Below are 6000 nucleotides of genomic sequence, written 5' to 3'. Positions count from 1 at the left end.
GGGCTTCCCGATTCCTGGTGACAATAACCCTGTGTGGTAGTGCCACACCCTCTGACACATCAAGGCTAGATAAAATAATATTTATTTGGATGGCACACCTAGCAAAGTAACAATAATGGCAGCAACAGCAAACCATTACAAAGGTGCAAAATGACATGTTGCACTGATAATTTCTAAACCGAGCATTACTAAACACAAACTCACTGGGTACCCAAATCCTGACTCAAGGGGGATGAAATCCACACCTCCTAGGTTCTGAACTACAGTGGAGCTCTAAACATGTGTTATACTCCCCCACTTTCCTGATGTTGTGGCCCAAGATGACATTGGAGCACTCTTAAGCCTCGTACACACGATCAGTCCATCCGATGAGAACGTTTTGAAGGACTGTTGTCATAGGTTAACTGATGAAGCTGACTGATGGTTCGTCGTGCCCACACACCATCGGTTAAATAACCGATCCTGTCAGAACGCAGTGACATAAAACACACGACGTGCTGAAAAAAAACGAAGTTCAATGCTTCCAAGCATGCGTCGACTCGATTCTGAGCATGCATGGATTTTTAACCGATGGTTGTGCCTACTAACGATCGTTTTTGACCTATCGGTTAGGAATCCATCGGTTAATTTTAAAACAAGTGGCCCTTTTTTTAACCGATGGTTACATAACCTATGGGGCCCACACACGATCGGTTTTGACCGATGAAAACGGCCCATCAGACCGTTGTCCTCTGGTAAACCTATCGTGTGTACGAGGCCTTAAAGTGTTGTTGTAATCTCAACATTAATGGGAGGGGAAGAAGTCCCCAAGTTAACAAGATGCCTCTCCACAACTCAGCAGTCCTCCATGTAGCCTCTTTTCCCTTGCAGGTGTTTGGAGCCAAGGATGCTTTATAGACTGCTTCCTGCGAGATCTGATAGCACTGGCTCAGCTCTGATCACTGTATCCATCTTTTTGGGTGAAGCTAGTAGCGTCTGAAGACAAGATCAACAGTCACGGGGGTATCCTCCAACTGATGTTCGACCAGGCTAGAATGGAACTTCTTACTGGCAGGAACTATGGTGTGGCACTGAAGTCAGACTATCTAATTTGCGCTTTAGTCCCTCCCTAGTAGTTTATAATAGTCTCTTCTGCTGCAGGATCTTCTAGACAGGACTGGAGACTCTCTTTCTCCACTTCCTCCATCTGGGGTTTCAAAGCCAACAACCCAGGGACAGGAAGTGCATACATGATATATTTACAGACATTTAGAAATTTAGACAATAGAGCGCAGCAGATTCCCTACAACAGCTATGATGCCCAAGGTACAGGATTGCCTTGGCACCCTCACATACCAGGAAGTTCACTACCATTTTTAAGATGGAGTTCTAGACAAAAGGGACTTTTTAAAGGGTACTGCTTAAGCACAACATACAAAGGTCATTAGTGAATTTCTGAAAATACTGCTTTCCTGGCTGTCTTTGGCTTCAGTTCCTTAAAGTTTCTGATTTTCAAAACATGTGCAATTTAGAGAAGTCAGAGCTTTTATTTCAAATATGTTTTATTGGTTTATAAGATTAGAGGAAAACAAATATTGCTTTTCGCAAACAATATTACATAGAGTAATTTAAAAATATAGAGGTATTGGAATAGGCATTACATAGAAAGTCGTCAATATTGCTCACATGTACATACTATACATTTTAGGTACTTTGTACCAACCTGTGAATATCTTTAAGAGAACTACCTCATCTACCTGCTTATGATTGGTAAAGTGTATATGGTAGAATAGGGATAAAGAAAACTGGGATTGGGATGGGGGGATACACAAACACCTGAAATCCTCAGCCTGGGACCTATGAAATGTGTTATCTCAAGCATAAGAGTTATTTGGGTTAAGTTCATATCTCTTTGTGAAGTTCTTTACAGGAAGACCATTGCATGTAGAACTTAGCAAGACAACCATGTTTGTACGAAGCCAGAGCTTTTGATCTGCACACTTGGTCAGAGACTTAGAAGGTACTGAAGCCTTTGGCTCAACATTACAGCAAGAGAAGTTCAGTAATGGCAGCAGTAAAATAGAAATCTAAGGCCACATTACATACTTAGGTTGTTACAAGACTCCCCGCCCACCTTTACACTCTCCTACTGTACAGTCACACTGATCATGCTTCACAATGAGTAACATCCAGTCAAAATTCAGGAAGGGCACCACATGAGGTCAGCATGTCCAATCATGCTGAGGTGTGGAGCAGCCAATCCTGGGAGAGCTGGAGAAGAAAGGAGGGGGAATGTGAAGCTGGAATCGTAACACACACTGTGCTCTCATGCCATTCGTAAAATACAGAAATTAGATGTCAGTCACAGCAGTGGGGGATGTGGAGACAAACTTATCCGTGTGTCCTTTTATTTATCTTGCTAAAAAAAAACACAAGAGGATTGCTCAGAGCTGGATTAACTCTTCGTGACAAGACTGGGTACAGATGACTTGATATCCTCTACTATACCAGGTAGAAGTCTTCATTTAAAAAAAAATAAAAAATATTCAGGTGTACATCCACTAACTGTTTTCTAATTCCATTACTTATTGCCCTCTGGCAGCAGCTGCAATCTGCAAAACTACGTTTCTATTTTTACAAAACCAGCCTTCCATTCTCACATGCCTTTTGGAATGCCCACTCTGCCTGTAAAACAACTTGCCTATGCCCATGACCTTTTTATCACCAACTCCTTTGCCATTACTGAAACCTGGCTTTGCTAATCAGACTCTGCTTCTCCTGCTTCCCTCTCCCATGGTGACCATCTCTTGACTCGCTCTCCCAGACCCAGTGGAAGGCATAGAGGGAGTTGTAATCCTATCACCACAAAGGATCTTCACTCTCATGTTAGGCACAATGTATTTGTCTATTTTTTTGAGTTTCTCTGAGAATTGTTGTGATCTACCCACCTCTTGGACCAGTATCAACCTTCCTTGGTGACTTCTTTGCTTGGCTACCCAACTTTTTCTCTTCTGAAATTCCCACAATCATTCCAGACTACTTCAACATCTCTGGTAATCTTAGCACTCCTAAAAATGTAGGCACATTGAAACTCTATGCATGGTATAGTCTTTAGCCTACACAAATCTGTTAATTTGTAATACAAAGATTGTTTAAATGTAGCCAGGGGTGAAACTAGGATTGTGTAAACCATGGAGCACCCTTGGGCACCATAAGGAGAGAATTGATGGGGCGAGCATAGCACGTTGCAACAATTCACAGGTGTGGCCTAATTGTGCCAACAGTGTGAAGGGCTTAAAGCGGAGTTCCGGCCACAATTTCACTTTTTAAATATAAATACCCCTGTAATACACAAGCTTAATGTATTCTAGTAAAGTTAGTCTGTAAACTAAGGTCCGTTTTATTAGGTTGTTACAGCATTTAGACACTTTATAAAATAGAAATTGACTGGGGCCATCTTAAGTGTGGGCATCATGAAGCCAGACTGTATGACTTCCTGGATTTCAGCCTTGCAGATCTCGCACATGCTCAGTGCTGCACAAGCAGTGTAATAGGTTTCAGATCAGGTTTCAGCACCTGTACTGTCCTAGTCACACGATTCTTCGAGACTGGGGAGTGCACAGACTCCTGGAAAGTTACACCCACTACATTCCCAGGAGTCTGTGCGGTGTAGGTTAGGAAGCTTAAGGAACTAGGTGCAGGAAGAGGGAAGATTAACTATTCTGCCTAGCAACAACACTTTGAAGGCATCTAAAAAAAAAATGTTTTTCTTAAAGGACTAATGACATTTTCTTAAAACTACTGATGTAATGTTATATTTATGGGTGGAACTCCACTTTAAAGCGTATGGATGTTTGTGGGCATCCTTGGGGAAACCAGAGGAAATGTATTAGGTTTGCCATGAATTGTGGGTGTAGCAAATGTGCACAAACATTGGGAGAGACTTAAAACTTGACATAGCGCAGGGATCAGGGCCCTTTCCCACATTCTCAGACAGTACTCCATGTGCATAATACATGACATTTTCTGCAGGCACAGGCAGCCCAGGAACCCTGTCCCTTTCCCAGACAGTACTCCCTTAAGCCTCAGGGTAACCTCAGTCCCGACTCTTCCTAATCTTTTCTACTGTGAGCAGAACAGCAAACATTAGTAGCCAAATCTTTACATTGCTGTGACAGACTTAACAAATCTGGGATGGAGTGGTGGTGGTCAATCTCAGGTAACATTGCGTACACACACACGGGCAGTCGAGAGTGTTGCTAGGGGCAGAGCTAATATTGCAGCAGAGACATGCTGCTCCCATGTACCCCTTTGTATTGACCTAGTAAATACTGCAACAGAGGCAGTCAGCCTGTATTGGTAGGATTGACTTACAGCTTTTATTAAATTGTAGATGGCTGCTACAGGGTAAATTTAAAGGGCGACAATGACTGTCGTAGTCAAAGCTTCTACAATTAATGGCGCTTACCTCTCAGGTTCTGAGAGCATTTTTGCCGTTGAATACAAGGCATTCTTTATACAAGTTGGAGAGGAGGGGCAATGATGCCTCAATCTCCACCTCATCCAATCAGAAAATGCTTTGCATTCATTGAGAAAAACCCAAGCTTTCTGTGAATGGCACCTGTCCTGAGCAAACAACCTTCTCATGGTTCAATCGGCATATAGATGAGATGTCCCTTGTGCCTTTCTCCTTACAATTTAATTGAGACTCTCAAAAGGACACTTATCAGCTTTTCAGTAACTACAAATCAACAATACTAAAATTATAAACTCTACGCCCTTTGAGATCAGGCAAAGGAGATTGGTGGGACTTTAAATGAAGCATGGGGAAGTGCCTCCATCCCGGTTATAGCGAACAAAGGAAGGACAGTGGGACTTTAAATGAAGCAGTTCACAGGTGGGGAGTAAAAATGAAAATAATAAAGTTTAATGTATATATAAAATATTGATGTATTAATGTATGGAAGGTGACATGTGTCAGTGCACACGATACAACCTACATGGACATATACATATAACAATAGACATAATTCATTAAACAATAAAAAGGATTATCATGAATTAAATACAGGTGTAAATTCATCAGCACATGACAACATGATGTGAAGGTATGAATCATAACAAGTGTAGATGAGTATCGTCTTGAGGCAGGTAACTGCATCCTTAGTGCCCAACGCGTTTCTGTGAAAACACTTCCTCAGGGGCGGATGCTAGGGATATCTGAAATATTAAGGTATGATTGTGTCAAAGTATTGACCAGGTGCACCAGAAGGGACAATATGTCAATTCAGGTACTTACAATGTATATCACACCAGGATACAGTATGGGAAAGGGGACCAGGGGGGATGTCTCCCCCAGGAGCTGGGGTGGCGAGGAATCCAGCACAACGTGAGTGCACATCGGCATCATCCCCGGAGCACAAGCCACACATCTCCGCATCGCAGCCAGTGGTTATTGAGGTAGTGAGTGGGTAACTAGAGGAGGAGAGTTGGTCCAATTAGGATTTACCAAGATAATGGGAATAAGTGTAGAGGGTGACCTTAGTGCTAAGATGACAGGTATTACCTTAAATGTGCTGGAGGCAGGAGCTTATCAAAAGCTGTAGCGTCTGCGGATGTAGGTGGAGATGTGCATCGGAACCCGGGAGGACGCCTTAAATGCGCCCCGCACGTGTCAGAGCTCACCACCGACATCACGTTTGCCAGACCGCGCATGGGGCGGGGCCACAGCCTGGGCGGTAATGAAAGCCGCCCACAGCTAGCGCCACCGCCTCCTGCTCAGGCAAGAACAAAATGTAAAGTGTAGCCATCACTGTCCTGACCTCTGAAAACTAGATCCGATTGGTTATTTGGGGCTACTGAGTCTAACATGGTCTAAAAATGTTTCTAAACTATCAAAACTATTGAAAGTGGATGCAATTCCTGTAGAGACATTTGGATCCTCCTGACCTAGTCAAGCTTGCCCCCTCTAGAGAAGTAAACCACATGCTGTCATTCTACTGATAAATTTCAGGGCATCCA

Source organism: Rana temporaria, chromosome 2 (genome assembly GCF_905171775.1).
Source record: "Rana temporaria chromosome 2, aRanTem1.1, whole genome shotgun sequence".
In the NCBI taxonomy this organism is placed as follows: domain Eukaryota; kingdom Metazoa; phylum Chordata; class Amphibia; order Anura; family Ranidae; genus Rana; species Rana temporaria.
The sequence above is the reverse complement of the archived record's forward strand: the minus strand, read 5'-3'. Positions refer to the sequence as shown.